This window comes from Rhinolophus sinicus, linkage group LG07 (genome assembly GCF_036562045.2).
Source record: "Rhinolophus sinicus isolate RSC01 linkage group LG07, ASM3656204v1, whole genome shotgun sequence".
Taxonomy (NCBI): domain Eukaryota; kingdom Metazoa; phylum Chordata; class Mammalia; order Chiroptera; family Rhinolophidae; genus Rhinolophus; species Rhinolophus sinicus.
The window spans coordinates 118,048,487-118,066,093 of record NC_133757.1 but is presented as its reverse complement, the minus strand read 5'-3'; the positions used below and the strand labels follow the sequence as shown (position 1 = coordinate 118,066,093).

Below are 17,607 nucleotides of genomic sequence, written 5' to 3'. Positions count from 1 at the left end.
ACAATCAATTTTTCCTCCTTACTGGGTCATTTCACAATCTTACAGATATGCTATTATTTCTCCTATCTTAGAAAACAAAAGCAAATAAGCAACTAAAAACCTTTGCATAGCAAATTTTCCTTTTCCAGATACCACCAGAATTTAAATTCATTTTTTTACCAAAACTCCTGAAAATAATAATTTATACTCACTCTCTCCATATCTGCTTATGTCATTATCTCGTAAACCTTTGCACACAGGTTTTTTGCCACCAGCACTCTAATTAAGCTTCTCATCTACTCTTAATGGTTCTTGCTTTCTTTTTCTCGCCTTACTTGATCTACTAGTAGTGTTTGATAAGCTTACCTTTTCCTTCACTTGGCTTCCTGATTTTCCTATTATTTCTCTAGTTTTGTTTTGTTTTCTTTTTGTTTTTGTTTTGTTTTTCCACTTATCTCAGTATTTTATTTCCCCCCTACCTCATTTCCTAGACCTCTTAATGTTGTAACACCTTGGGTGTCAGAACTTGATTTTGTCCCCTTGTCTTTCTCTGTACTTGCTTCCTCAATGATCTCATTCAATCTCATGGCTTTATATGCAATCTAAATGCTAATGATTCCCAAATTTATATTTCCATGCCATATTTCTATCCTGAATTCCACATTCATAAATTCAATTGCATTTTTTACACTTCCACTTGAATGTTCTGATTCTAATGGGTCTATTTTTCCTCGAATCTATTCCTCACTCTCTTCTGCTCAGTTCCCAACTCAAAGGACCTGACTACTGTAGATTGTGTATTTTAGGATTTCCTGAAAGCTGTCTTGCAGGTGGAATCAAACAACAGGAGATATATGTAAAAAGATGACAAGCAGGAGAAAGAGGGAGCTAAGTATTCTCTCAATCCCTCTCTGTCTTGCTGTCATCCCTGGTAACTGCTGCATTTTTCCATGGCTCCAGCTCCATCTACGCAGGTCCACTGTGTTTCCTGTTTCAATTGCCTTCCCCTGCCTCAGCCGCAGTCATACAGCCTCCTCTCCTTGTCCCTCCATCTAAAGGTGGTAGCACTTCCAGTTATTGCTAAAGTCAGGGTTGCCTGACTATGTCCTGGTTGGCTTTTTTTAAAGCTAATTTTTAACATCAGTTAACTAAATTAATTCCCTTTGTTTTAAATTCTCAATGATTTCTATTTTCTTGGTTGGGCCCTCACTACTTCAGATATCTAACAGTCAAATCATAGTAAACATGCCTCAAAATAAATCACTATTCTTCGTCTCCCTACCCCTGTCATACCTGTTCATATTTCTCCACCCCATTTAATGGAAATTCCATCCTTTGGGTTGCTTGAACCCACAAGCTAGAACACAACTTTATGGATGATGCCTGACCACTTCAGTGTACAACTGAAGCAGAAGCTGAATAATAATAAGCTGAATGTAATATATATATATACACATGTATGTATGTATGTATGTATGTATTCAAAGGATGTGGATTACAACACAGAATAGAATCAATGGAATTGTAGCAGCTATATACGATGTCAGAGGGGTAGTAGATTGGGGAAGGAGGTTATCACTTTGTGATGGGTGTAAATATCTACTACATTGTTTTGTACACCTGAAACTTATTTAAAACAAAACAAGTCAGAGCATACCATTTCTCTTCTTAGAACCTACAGTGTCTCTCTGTCTCATTCACAACAGAAGTCAAAAGCAGTGCAATGCTTGAAATATCCCTTCATCTCCCTCCTCACTGGATGCCTTCTGGTTAGACAAAGCAGACACAGCTGTTTTAGGCCTTTGCACTGGCTGTTCCCTCTGCGTGGACTCTTCCGTCAGATTCCTACAGTCATGCCCCATATGTTTCAGTCAACGATGATCTGTATATAGGAAAGGAGCCCCATAAGAACATAATGGAGCTGAACAATTCCTATCACTTAGTGATGTAGCCATTGTTTGTCCCACACCACAAAGCATTACTTCTTGGTGCCGGCTCAGTCTCTCCACAGTAATGAGATCAACTAGAAAGGCCTGGGAATGCTCTTCCAGACCTGATGGGCTTCCCACAGACACCTCCCCTTTATAAACCGGTGTTAGGGAGTGGTCTGAGTTTTGTGGTTCTTATGAAGATGGCAGGACGCCCTTCGGCGATAAACAGGAGGAAACTTAGAAAAGAACAAGAGTTAATAACTTACAGACCCGGGAGCATCCAGGGCGCTGCCAGGAGCCTCGCAGGGTGGTGGTGAGTAGAGCTGGAAAGCCTGGGGCTAGGGTTATGCTTTTTTTATGGTGGAGGGTGGGGCCTAGCCTTCATGGACACACTCTTTATTGGTGAATTTAGAACAGAAGAGCAAGAATTTAAAGCGTGGGAAGAGAAAAACAACAACAACTGCAACAACAAAACAAGTAGCTCAAATTGTTGGTTATCAAAATTACGCAAGGTGTCTAAAACCAAGGAGCATCGGTGCAGGGAGGAAGCCTGGCTCCTTACACGTCCTGTGGCTACAAGCATGCGTTTATTCCAGACAGCCAGCTTTGACATGCGTGTTTAAATGCTTAAATGAGTCCTTTGCATCACAAAAAGAAAAGCCAAACTCTCAGGTGTTTGTGGTGATGCTGGTGTAAACAGGCCTAACCATTCCAGTTTTATAAAAGTTCAGCTTGAACAATTACAGCGTAGGCTATACCATCCGGCGTTGGGTAGGTGCACTCTGTGATGTTGGCAGGACCGAATCACCTAACACACATTTTTCCGAACGTATCCCCATTGTTAAGGGAGGCATGACTATATATGCATAATCTCTCACCACTTTTAAGTTTTTGCTTGACACTACCATTTTAAAAAGATGTTTACTCGGGTTTCCTGTTTAACATTGCAACCTGCCCTCTGGACCAATATTAAAAACTAAGTATTGATAGAAGAACATGATAGATATGCTCCTGCCCTCAGAGTAGCAGCAATCTCCAGGGACTATAAATAATAAACAGATAAGTCATTGATTTATCTTTACACTTTTCGAAAGAAGCAATACAAATACTTCAAAGTTCATATTTGGAAGTACTCAGCATGAGTCAATAAGTGATATCATCTCTAAAAGTAATACGATCTTTGACTGCTTCTGTTTTGTTTTTAGAATGACATTTTTTATAGTTTAAAGGCACATACTCAGTTTAGACAGAATTGAATTCAGATGAGAATTGTACCAAACACTAGCTATTCTGCATCTCTCCACCTCAGTGTTCTCACCAACAAAACTGGGTTAACAATAATATTAGCTTCTTAACGTTATTCAAAGAATAAATGAGGTAAGATAGGAAAAGTTCATAGTGCACTGCCCAATACAGATTAATGTTCAGATTTTGCTGTTTTTTATAACACCTATCATTACTACTATTGTTAATACTTAGAGAAAAAATATCATTTTCAATGACTCCTCTTACTAGCTGCTAACTCTTTCTGTTTGTTAAATGTATAATTCCTGAGACAAACTAGACCTTTTTAAAACAAACAGCCAAAACAAAACAACAACAAAAAACAACAACTAGCAAGTTTCAAATATACCTATGACAGCTGGTTCAAGAAAAGGTTGCATATTTTAGGAAAGAAAATAAGTAGGATAAAGTTAAGGGAAATTGCACTTCAAATTAACATCTACCATGTGACAATGTTTAATAGCATCACATTTGACATATATGATAACCCTTAAATGTATATATGGATTATCGTTACCATGTTACAGGTAAGAAAAATGAGGTTTAAAGTAGTGAAAAAATTTGCCAAGGTCACAAAAAGCAGGGAGTTAGACTTGGATCTATATGACATGTTTTTCAGCAAAAATGTGTCAGCATTTTCAACTTTTATAAGACATAAATTCCAAAACTTAAGACAATTCTCACTTCTGACCACTGGAATTACGTCAGTAAAATGATATTAAGAAAAGAAATTCTTACACCAATATAACACACACAAAAAAAATATTTTAAAGGAAAATATTTGCAAATAACATGAGAACGATTTGAAAATTATGTGAACTATCTTAGGAAATAGTGTATATTCTGTTACCAGATGTGAATGAAAAAAATCTTTTATAATAACTTGGTGAAAATATGTGTTTTAGCATCTAGAATTCTATAGTTTTAATCTGCAAAAATCAAGATGCTATATATCTCATAGAATCATTGTAATATTGAAACTGCTTTTATCAATTCATAATCCATGGTTGTTTCTTTTTTTTAATTAATAGCAAGAAATTTGCTCTTGAATGTTCTCAGCATTCCACTTTGTGCTCTAACACACTCAGTTTACAATTTGAACTAGTTCGACATCTTCACATAGCTCCCTCTTACTGATAATTTATTTTTCCCTATCACCACTGAAAGTTTATTTCATCATATCCCTAGGCTTATATTCGATTTTACTGTAAAGACACTTCTACGTACACATCTAGCAGTCCTCTCAAGCTGGGCGCATTCCAAGTTTAGGTCATCCTCCTACCTACGCCTAACAATTACCAACTTGTTGCCCCTCCAATGACCCCAATTTCAATTCTTTATATTAGAATGCACTAAGCTGCCATTGGAAGCAAATATCCCTTCAAATCTCACATGAAATTTCTATTACTTGTGTAAAGTCTGATGTGAGTCAGGAAGAGCCCTCCGTCTGAAACACGGGGCCCTCCAAGTTAATAGAGCGGAGGAGGAGAAATGTTGTGGGTTCATGGGATATTCAGTGGGCTGGGCTTACAATGGACTACAACTCTTCTGTCCAATTTAACTGGATGGAACTTAGACACATGGGTCTAATCTAAGTGACAGGAAGTTTGGGAAGTGTCACGTTGCTGTGTGCCCAGGATGAGAAATTTTGGTGACATCAGAACAACGTTGCCTCTGCTACCACCCATTCTATTGATAAGTAGATCACTGCATTCTTCACTTCTCACATGGATGCCAATCATCTCCCCAATTTGCATTAATTTAGTATTCAGAAAAAAAAAAAAGTTTTCTAGGTGATTTGAAATAGCCTATATCAGATTCTCAAGTGTCCGCACTTGTTCCAGGATATCACTTTCCATACCTTATACGAATGAGAGAAACGGGAAGGAAAATCACAACAAGACTGCCATTTAGAAAGGCAAGAAAGGAGGTGCATAGAAGCCATTGGCTTCTGATAACTATGAAAAGCTACTGGGCAGATAGATCTAATGACCCATGCACTGAAGGCAGGACAAATCTTTTGATTAAACTGTGCTTTTGTTTTTTGAGAACACATATCAGTTGTTCTTTATGATTACTATCCCTTCCCTCTATGTAGGGAGAGGAAACTTTCCATCATATTCTGTGATCTTTAAGTTTTCACATCACTTACTTCCTGGATGCTAAGATAATGCCACTTATTTTAGGTTTTTTGTTACTAATACCATTCTAAAAACTGGGTATTAGTCAAGATGGGCTATGCTGATAATAACTCTTAAGATCTCCATGTATGCCATGGGAAGTTTTAAGAGGGAAACTTGAAAATAGCTTGCATGATTTCCTTCTACACTTTATTGACCAAAACATGCTCACTGAACCCAAACATAATTGTATATGTCATTGTCATCCCACATTATCCATGCCAGGTACCCAAGGCACAATCTTGGATTTTCCCTCTCCTAACCTGTCTCCTACTTAGTCACCAATTTTAGTTTATCCTACGTGAGTAAATAGCTTTCACTTCCATTCAATTATCACCTAGATCACTGCTAAAGACTTTTATCTTACTTCCTTACCTTCAGGATCAAACTTCTCTGATCCATTCTTTAAATGTTGCCTAAACTATTTTTGACAATTGCCAATCTCATCATATCTATTCCCTGCTTAAAACTACCTATAGCTTCTACTGCCCCAGCCAAAAGCTCAATTTCTGTAATTGTAATATTTTATGTGAACTAGCCTCATTGACTCTATGACCTATCCTCATCTCTCATTTATTACCGTAGTCCATGCCTCATGCAGCATAAACTTACTTGACTCAGCTTATATCCACTTACTAACTGCTGAAGTATATATACGTTTGCTATGTTTTCTCAAAACTACCTATATTTTGAATTAATAATAATTGCCACACTTCATTTGCTGGCATTGCCTTTCATCTATACTTCAAATCTTGTGCTTTTTGAAGGCATGCATTTGTTCACTACTGTATGAATAAAGCCTAGGTAAGGACAAACGTGTAAAAATAACGTATATTAATAGTTTTGCTTCCAATTAATTGATTCAAGGTTTTTATATTTCTCTTTTTTCTGTGAAATTCATACTATATGTTCCACTTTTACTATTATAACATATATTTTTTACTTCTAATATACTATTACTATACTAGATACTGCACTTTTATTTCTACAATCAATCATAGGGTCTATTTTAGCCTGTATTGCACTTGATTATAGAGGAGATTGAAAAGCGTTAGGAAACATGTACTTGAAACCAATAATGAGCGCTCTTGGAAAGATTTCAAAATCTAAGAATACCATGAAATAACTTAGCCAAAGAGACATAGGCATTGGTGCCATTTAGTAAAATTATCATTGATCAGGAACTTTCTGTCAGTTCATTTTTTTTTTCAAAATCATGTTCTCAAATATATAATAAAATATTTATGTTAAGTATGGCTTATTAAAAAAAGAAAAACAGTGTTTGAATTGAGGTCATGAATAAAATGTAGTTAAGATTCCCTTTTTAAAATGTATTAACAAATATTTGTATTTTCTAGAAATTTACCCTCAGTTATGTAGGCATGAAATGATATGTTGGTATATGATTTTAAAATAATTATCAAAAAGAAAAAAAATGAAAAATACATGAAGCAAATATGGCAAAACCAATGGTAATTGCTGTTTTTTCCATGTCTTGGCCACTGCGAATAATGCTGCAATAAACATAGGGTACATATATCTTTACAGATAAATTATTTCAGCTTTTTTTTTTTTTTTTTTTTTTTTGGTAGATACCCAGAACAGGAATTGCTAGGTCTTATAGTAACTCTTAATTTTTTGAGGAAACTCCATTTTGTTTTCCATAGTGGCTGTACCAATTTACATTCCCACCAGCAGTGTATGAGGGTTTCTATTTCTCCACAGCCTCTCCAACACTTGTTTTTACTTGTCTTGTTGACAATAACCATTCTAACAGGTATGAGGTCATATTTCATTATGGTGTTAACTTGCATTTCCCCAATAGCTAGTGAAGTTGAGCATGTTTTCATATATCTGTTGGACATTTGTATGTCTTCTCAGGAGAAGTGTCTGTTCAGGTCCTCTGACCATTTTTTAATTGGATGGTTTGTGTTTTTGTTGTTGAGTTGTGTAAGTTCCAGAATATCTAATTAATTCTTTTTTTTTAATTTCAATATCTTTGGTAAAATATTCATTTTTTGTCGATTTTGTTTCTGAATTCATTAAATTGCCTACTGAGTTTTCTTGCATCTTGTTGAGTTTTTTTCAGGACAGTAATCTTGAAATCTCTGTCATTTAAGTCACATATTTCTATGTTTTTAAGTTTATTTTCTGGAGATTTTTCATTTTCTTTGTGAGCTGCCTTGTTACCTTGGTTATTCATGTCAACTGATGGATTTCTCTTCCTGGGCATCTATCGAAGTGGTTTCTGCAGCAGGTTGATATGAAGAGGTCTTTCTTTGCTTTTCAGTAGGTGGTGCTGCAGTGTTTTGTTTTCTCTCGCCCTGCGGTGTTTTATTTTCTCTTGTGCTGTTCCGCTTCTCACATGCTGGGAGGTTTCCTGGGAGGTGGGCTTCTCCTCTGTGATCAGATTGCCTCCATCTCAGGCAACCCATGAGCATGTGGTGGGTGGTGGGGTTCTGAGCCTCTGAAATCCCAATGCTGCCCCTGCAGCCCAAGGCAGAGCTTGTGTGTCTCAGGAGCCCTAGGTGTCCCTGCGGGGATGGGCCCAGAAAGGTGCTACAGGGTGGGCTGGGAGAGGTGGCAGGTGTGTTTGTGGCTCCAAGCAATGGCAACTTCTAGCCCATTGCTGTCTCGCCCCCCTACAGCTCCTTTCTCGTCACCAGAATTGGCTGTACTATGTGCCTGCTACTCTGGGACTGTCTCTCCAGTTCTCGGGACTATAGATATTCTGCTCTTTAATCTGACAATGCCAAAGTTTCTTCAGGGGCCCGCTTCTAACACGCGGAGGGGCAGGGGGACGGTCAGGCTCCATGTCTTTGTTTTCTGCCCGGCAGTGAGAGCTTAAACCACAGTTCCAACCCTTCTGTATCCAGTCTTTGCTCCGAGGTCTCTGCTGTGATCTCTGGGTTAGCCATACCATATTCTGATCCCTCAGGCAGGATTGTCGGCCACAGAAAGTGCAACTGCAGCCTGAATCCTTCCCTCTCCTGGAACCGCAGTTAGCTCCAGGCTGAGTCTTATGGCTGGTGTCTCGGTACTTCTCCCTTACCTCTTCCCATGTTCACCCCGATTTGCCCACCTTCCCATATTTCGATGTGTGGATCTCTCAGACATTTTTGTGTGTTGCGGAGGGTAGCCTTTGTTGAATTTTAGCTGTTCAATTCATTGTAACTTCCAGGGAAAATTTCAAGGAGCACCCCTCACACCACCATGTTTCTCACATCTAAATCTCATATTTTTAATTATCTTTCCTTTGTCATCTTTAACATGTGATATTAAGCTTATGCAAATATGATATGCAACATATCTTAGGATCTGTAATCCAAATTGTGTATGCATATAATAGCATGATTAAAAAAGAAAGGATCAATTTATATTGCTATCACATAGGTTTGGGATTATCCATCAAAAATTTTATTTTTTGTTTCACATCTCCCTCAATCATAACCAATTGTTATTAAACAAATGAAATTGTAAGAATAATAATATTATTAAAAAGACATTTCAATGTTCTTACTAATTCATGATGATAATAATTAATATTTAGGTTGCTGTAAACTTTACAAAAATAGTCAATGCCTAATGAGCATTATGATTTTCAACTTAAATCCTATGTGCTTAACTATTTTCTCTTTTATTGATTTAGAACGTCTAATTTTATTTATTTTTTGTTATGTGATATCATGAATTGTCTCTAGTAGACCTTTGTTTATAAGACATAAAACTAGTGTATTCTATTTCATGCTTTTGTTCCAAAAAAACAGTGTGGGTTTTGTGATTTCCTGGACAAAAAGTATTCTGTTTATGGAGTAAAATGCCAGACTTTATAAAACCTTGCCTGTATTCAGATGCATTTTGGGTTTTATTGCTATGTGTTGCTAGTTATCTTATTTCATTATATTGTATTTCTGTCATTGAATATTTGATTAAAATACCTAACTTATGAGACTTACGGATAGAATGAACATGTGAGCATGCAATCCAATTTTACTATGAGAACAATATCAATAACTTTGCAGTTATTTTTCATTTGTTATCTACCAAAAAGTTATACATATACTCTTGCATTTTGTGTTTAGAATTCCCCTCTTTTCTTAATAGATAGAATGTGCTTAACAGTCTATTTGGGGGATAAGGCCTGCCTATATTTGGATCCCATTTCCTCCATTTTCCAGTTCCATTTGAATCTATTCCTCATATTTATCCCTGGTTTCATTATGGAAATCTAAGTAATTTTAGAAAGAATGGAAAAATGTGAAATGATGAAATATAGTGCTTTTAGATGTATAAATGAGAAGCTGAGCTTTAATTAAAAGATTCCCTTTCTGACTGAAACCCCAAATATGTGATCACAAAAGATCAAATAATTGTATCTCTTCCAGAATTTTAACTAGAACGTTTTCATTGAGGCCCCTTTCATGTTACTGTTTGAATGGTGATGTACTTATAGAAATGCCCTGGGATCCTAAATGAACACAGCATGTCGTAATGGTACCAAGGGAGACGATTTCAAATTATAAATTTCTACCACAATTTCTTTAAACAAAATGAGAAAACTTTTGTTGTAAAGGACCTTTAACTGGAAAATAACTGAGTGGGACCAACATTGTATATTGCGTTACACAAAGAAAGATCCCAGATGAGCTCCCCATTACGTCAATAATCCTAGGGGGGAAAATGATCAATCTTAGATCAATGCGTATGTGTAAAACACCAGAGACCATGGGGAGAAAATAACTTCTTGTGCATGGTGCTCATTTAATAGGGTCTAGAAGTGAGTCTTGGTAAGCTGTTATTTATTGAGGAAACTGTTTGCCTAGGTGAGTAGAATGTGGCTTCAGATAAATGAATCCACAAGAATTTCCTGAAGGAAATGGTGAAGTTATTTATTGATTTGCAGTTTTATCTTTTCTAAGCCAACATTTTCTAGAGCAATCAATTAATTTTTCACCCCGGTTGTCTTAGTTCTTAGTTTTAAGATCTGTGTCATGTTAACACAGAGCATCAGTTTTCAGAACCTCATCATCATTGTATATGTTGTCTCAATTTTCTGAAGGTAAAACTTTCCAATAGGTAAGAGATTGGCAGACTTTATTGGTAAAGTGCAAATGAAAACATTTTAGCCTGTGGGTCCTACAATCTCCTGAAACTACTTAACTTTGCTATTTTAGCCTCAAAGCAGGCATAGAGAAAATGTAAATACATGTGCATGGCTGTATTCCTCCCCATAATGACTTTTTTTTTTAATTTATTTTTTAAATCACTGGGTAAAAGGTAGCATTTCTATGTGGGTGTAATTTGCTGAGCTAAATAAATTAGTGAAAAAAGATGATGACTTCATATACTTTCCATACCTTTTTGCTACCCAAGACATCAAAATTTTACAGGCAGTTTCCATGACATATACATTTACAGAGAGTCCCAAAAAAATGTATACATATCTTAAGAAAGGAAAAAAAAAACTATTAAAATTGTAATAATCAATATATACCAATAATAAAAGGTGAATACAAGTTGTTTGACTTCTGCAATTACAAGAGGTGCTGAAAGTGGTTACACTCGGCATAATTTTAACACAGTTTTTCCTTTCTTAAAATATATACATTTTTTTGGGCATCTTCTGTATATAATATATATGCATATATGTGTGTGTGTGTGTGTGTGTGTACAAAGTAGAAAGTCCCTGGTAATTATACATGTATACTTCATCAAGAAAATACTGCTTCAGTTGGCACTCATTTAAACCTCTCTTTGACTTAGTTTTTCATCTGTAATAAGGGATCGTAATCTTATAGGATTTTTATGATAATTAAGGTAATGCTAAAATATGTAAATTAATCTGTAGGGTATTTTTGTTTGTTTGTTTATGGTTTCTTTTCTTTTACATCAATGGAAGTAATTGAGATTCAGTGGGTTTTAAGTCTTAATATAATTTACGTTCATTTTTTTGATATGTAAATTGTGGAGAGAAGGTATTTTTACGTTAAATATAATTCCTAGCAAATAGGAACATAAAATGACCATAATCCTAATTTTGATTATAGTGTTAGGGTATTTCTGAATTGTTATGAGCTACTGTGCACTTTTCTAGAATATTCTATTTCTTTTGAAAAAAAACTCGAAGTAATCCAAATAGGAAGACATTCTTACAATCTTTTAAAGATATCTCTCTTCAGATAATACTTAAATAAATAAGTAGTCTAATAATGCCTAAAGTTATTAAATTCATGTATGTATATGTTTCATATTAGATAGTTATATAGGTCACATTTTCTGAGAAGCCGACACCAAGAAGTTATTAGTTGCACAAGAGTTTTATCGGGGGTCTTTCTGTTAAGCATTAAGGAGAGGAAACAGGTTTCATGGAAGGGACACTTCAGACAGTGATACAGGTCTGATCCTTGTGAAAGAAGAGGGATAGGAATGATTGGGGCAGAAAATTTTCAGCCTGCAGCACGGTTTTAGTCAGTTTTGGCCAGACCAATGGAGAGTCCTTAATTCAGATTCCACGGTTCCTAAGAGCGGTCCTCCACTCGTATCCTCACCATTGGTCAGGGCCAATCTGAGGAAATATGGCCTGTAATATGGCCAGCTGAGGCTGACTGTAATCTGTGTGTCCTGATTCAGGAGATCTAAGTGACCGCTGCAGATACCAAACATTGATATGAAAAATAAAAAGCAAGAACAACCAAAACTGTGAAATGATCACTTCTAGCATCCATTAGATGATGTGAGTGTTTGATACTTTTTAAAATATTTAATCATTATATATTCACATATATGTATGAATAATTTTATGTATGAATATTTTTTTCTCTTTAATTAAGAATGCTTCAATAATATTAACAGTATTTTTTTGTAGAACCCTAATTTCCTTTTTGAAAATCAGCTTAAAGGAGAAGTTAAAATATCCTGCTTTAATTTCACCATTAGATTTTTTAGTGTTTTGTAATCATAATGTTTAATTTGTGCTGTTCTTAGACTTTAATTATGAAGCTAAATTGTACTAATACCCATTAGGTACTTTTTAATTGAAGGCACATCATATGTCTGATGTGGCAGTACTAATTGGTGTAATTACATTCTAATATGCATCAGTAGCCTAATTTTAAAAAGTGAATAAAAGCAAAATGAAATAAGTCAGTTCTTGAAACTGCATAGCTGTAGAACACAAATGCATTTGCATTTATAACATACATATTTATTCAGAATAGACAACCCATCAATTATATTTCAAATTAATTCACCAGATAACATGAAATAGAGAGGAAGAAGAATTGGTCAGGTAAATATGCAGATGACTTCAAAAGGAACAGTCATAAAGTTCTAGCAGAACAATGCCTTTCTCTATTAAAAATCCTATGTAGGTCAAACCCTTTGAGAGTAAATACATTCCTTATTGTAATAAGTTTTGGGTGAAATTATTAAACAACCCACTTACACATCACATTACTGGTTGTTCAAGCGGGAGGTGAATCAGTGGTGAGCTCCTGCCTAGCTAAAACAGGGTCCAAAAACAGCAAATATATATATATTTTTTTCTGTGTGCAAAAATATTCATTCATTTCTGCTCTCAGATCTTATTTGTTCCATGTAATATATGTAATTTTTAAATAAATTGAGTAATTGTGATTATACATTTTATTGTGGTATTTCTATTGAAAATAATAATGCGATATATATATATATTTAATTGAATTATATGGACTTAAAATATGAAAGCAAATTATCTTATTTTAATTTCCTTAATTCAGGAATTCTTAGAAAAATCTTTTTTATATTTAAAAATTCATCTATATAGATATTTTTATGCAGATTTTGAAGTGAGATCCTGAGCACACATACCTATATTATTGCCAATTTAATTCATAATCATTCAAAGCACTTAGGACACACATGGAATGTGTTTTCTCTTCTATTCAGTTTTTAAGTATCTATAGGATTTACCTATCTGGATATGGGCTCAGGGCCAGCTTCTTACTCGTGTGACCTATGCAGCCAGCCCCACAGGAATCCATGCGTATAATGCTCTCCTGTCACCATCTTGAAATTCTTAATAGTTTCTGAATAAGGCACAACCCTCATTTTCATTTTGCACTAGGACCCACAAAGTATATATCCAGTCCTGCATGGACCCAGGATTTTCTTACAGCTAGATATTTTATACTGAAGTTATGGACTACTAATATTTGAGAGCTCAAAAGGAGAACTTTAAAGGGAATTTTACTTTGCGAAGCTAATAAAAAATAAAAGTTGAAAGATAATACAACCATTCTTAAAGCCGTTGTTAATTTTGGAAATATTGCAGTTCACTTTCATAATGTTTTCATAGAGAAGCACTGCTCATTTACTTTGCTACTGCGCTTTGAATCATTGGCAAAAATACATTACAAAAAGAAATTTTAATAATTTGGGGCATAGTAAAAGTTATTAGTTCTCTCATGGTTACCTTGAAGAAATCAATAGTTTTCTTTGATTTGTAAAAATATCAAAATAGTTTGAAACTCTTCATCATTTTGAAATTTGTCTGAATAACTCACTGGAATCTGAAAATCACCAAAGCACCACACAAAATATAGCTTGTGTTCTCAGTGACTTGTGAAATTCTGGAAAAAATTCAAATGCTCCCTTATCATGGCCAAGATACTTGAAAATAAAGAAAGTAAAGAAACACAGGCTTATAGATGTGGTATTACTAATATCTTCAGTACAATTGGTAGATAGAGCCTCTTGATAGTTGATTACTATTGTTGTTTGTTATTTATACTCTGCCAATTTCATAAATATATGAAGACAATATTCACAAAGATAACTTCAGATGAATAAATCAATCCACTGATACATTAATCAGTTGAAATCAGAGCATTGATAAGATGTTGATAGGAAAATAATTTGAGGACAGAAAATAATGAATATTGGTAATATGTTTTTATTTTGTGGTTGCTTTTACTTTAAAAAGTGTTTCAGAGAGTGTTATTGAAAAAGCAATATCAGAGTTCTCTAATACATTCCAAATTTTGAAAATTCTTAAAGCCTATAAGAGAAGTGAAATGTTTCATGGACATATTGTAGAGATGGGAAATTCAAGACACAGATTGGAATTACACAAATGTAAGTAAGCTGGATCAGGGCTTCAGAACACTCTTTCCAATAAGCCAGCAATTTTCAATTTTTCTAACACATTTTTTCAAAGCATATTTAACCTAGAAGTAGAAACAAATAAAAGACCCAAATTTAGAGCTAATTTTGTTGAATCTGTGTTGGCTCCACAGAGTACAGTTAGGAAATGATTACATTAAGCAGAACATATGCAGAAATCCTGTAAATTTCAAGGCAGTACACAAAATCTATGAATAATGTGAGACAAATATAAAATGTTAAGCACAATATACAATCATTGTCTTTATTTAACAGAATAGTTACCTATTCTTTTAATGTAATAAATTTTCACTTAAAAAATAACTCTAAAAAAGCAATATTTCACTTAGAAAAAATATATAAATGTAGGAAATAGATGAGAAAATACCTGTAATCATAACTTCCAAGTACAGCAATTTGGGTTTACATAATACTAGACAGTTTTCTGTGTGTTCAAGCACTATGAGTCTTTCATTAAATAAAGTTCTCATAAGCACTTTATCTTGAATAATGTTCCAGGAAGTGGCAATCCCTTAAGTCATCAGAACAATTCTTGAGGTCACTAAAAATATTAGGAGACCTGACTCTGGGTGATATATAGTAGATGATATATTACAGAATTGTGCACCCGAAAACTATGTAACTTTACTAATCATTGTCACCCCAATAAACTTTAATTAAAAAAGAAATATTAGGTGAAACATTTTAAAAGTCACAATTTTTCTTCCTCCTGAAAGAGACTATCAGGAACGCTATTCCATGCCTTGTGTTCCTGTTTATCTCTCATTTCTAAGTCATCCATTAGCATTCTGTATCACCCTCTGGATCTGCATCTCCACCAGAACCAATCTCCCCCCTCCATCCCACATCTTGATTGGTCTTGAATGCTTATATTCCGCTTAACAAACTCTTCCATATTTTCATGGAAAACTGGCACCTAGTGTGCCTGGAAAATATCACCTCAATAGCCCTTTCAGTAAAATGTCACCTGTTTGTCACTCCGCTTCACATACCTAATGATCAAGAGGTTAGGTATATATGCTTTTGGTTTTAATTAGCAACTGCCAGGTTATTATTATTCTTCCCTTCCGGAAACAAACAAATAAACATTGCCGATAAACTTTGCCCACTTATTGCTCAGGACATTTATCTGCATCACACTTTCCACTTCTGTGTGTTCCTTAAGCTATTTGGTCTCTTTCCACTGTAACAATTTTCACTTTGGCTTTCGAAGACAATCTCTTGACTGAAACCCTTGTCATTATCCCCCATTACTTTTGCTTCAGATTGAAAACTCTTCAAAATCTTGCCCGTCAGTTTCTTGACCATCACATCTGTAATAACTTTTCTTCGTACTTATTTTGAGAGCAATTGTTTCTTCACACACACACACACACACACACACACATATACACATATATACATATAAATACACATATATATCTATCTTTGGTCATCTCTGCTGCCCATTTCATTGATTGCCACTGTTTAAGACCTGCACTTCTACAGGTTTTGACGTCTTAAAAGTTGTCAATCTCTGGACCCCATTATCTTGTCTTTCTCCCTTAGCTTTCTCATTACTTCTCTTCCTTACTTTCCCAGGAAAAATTGCATAGTCCATCATTATAATTACCTGAATGACAAGAAAGTGTTGCTAAATGTGATGGTTTATTTTAGCAATTTTTATGTTTATTTCTCCAAAGCAATGGTAAAAGTAGCTCTTCCTTTACTCTATGAATGTATTCCAGGCTACTTACATTTAATTCCTAGATGTACTTTTCCTTCATATGCAGTGAATCAAGTGTGAATTGCTTAGTTATCCAGTCCAATCAAATCCTAATATTATCTGCCTTTATTGTACTGAAACTTTTTCATATTTCTAGATTTGTGTTTTCACCATTCTGTGATATTTGTTCTTGACATGTTACATCTGTGGGAATACACAGGCTGTTTCCTCTTGGAACAATATCTAGACATTGCTAATAATGTGTGACTTTTGAGATAAATGCTTCATTTTCTTAGTAGAAAAATGTTTATGCATTTAAGTATATTTATAATACCATATTTCACTGAAAATAAGACTGAGCTGGACCATCAGCTCTAATCCATCTTTTGGGGCAAAAATTAATGTAATACCCGGCTTTTATTATATAAGACCCGGATATAATATAATTATAATTATGTTATATATATATATATATAATATAAATTATATAACATATATAATATAAATATAAGTATATAAGACTCGGATATAATATAAGCATGACAAATTTCTGGTGTGTTCTATGCAGAGGAACTTGATGGATGGACAGAGGTCCAGTCACACGTCACAAGCCACTGCTCAGCTGCTTCAGAAAAAACACCTTCTTGCCTCTGTGGTGCCCAGTGAGGATGATCAGAATGGTTCCGCTAGTGATGCTGGCTCCAAGTTTTCTCATAGACTGACAAGTGTTTCTTGCTATAGCTCAACAGCTTTTGGCACATCAGCAGGATAGTATCCAGGCATTTTGAAAAGTGTAACCACTTGGGTGCCACCATTCTTATAGCCACCACCTGGTTTGTGACAGTAGCAAGAACCTTCTCCTTCTTTTTCTTTTCAGTCCTCGATTTAGCAGTTGAGCACTTCTTCTTGTATGTGATCTTTGGGAATGCGTAGCTGACGGTGAATATCTGCCAACTCCTCTGACCAGGACAGGGTTTTGGCTGCAGTAGGGATTCCCCTTCGTAGGCATTTTGGCTGGCAGGTTACCCTTCTTAACCTTGCCACCAACATCTGCCTTCTTGGCTTCAGGTTTCTTCTCCTTAGCATCCGGCTTCTCAGCTTTTTCACCCGCCATCTTGGAAGATGGGAAAGCGGCAAACAGGTTGTCTTTGAAATGATGGAATGATCCTTCTTTTTTCGTTGTGTTTTTAATCAAATGAGAAAGCAAGTATTTGTATATTCAAAATTTCCCTTTATCAAAATATGTATTTTAAACTTTTATTGTTGAAGTAATATAAAATTTGAATTAGTGGTTATCTTAGCAAGATAATTTATTTCTTCAAGACTATGACATGCTTATTTTGCATACAAAATTACCAAATAAATA

At 35.0% G+C, this 17,607-nt stretch overlaps 1 pseudogene; it reads right to left on the bottom strand.

Moving 5' to 3' along the window:
- Positions 1-15,986: 15,986 nt before the first annotated feature.
- On the bottom strand, positions 15,987-17,355 carry LOC141572865 (large ribosomal subunit protein eL6 pseudogene; annotated as a pseudogene).
- Positions 17,356-17,607: the final 252 nt, after the last annotated feature.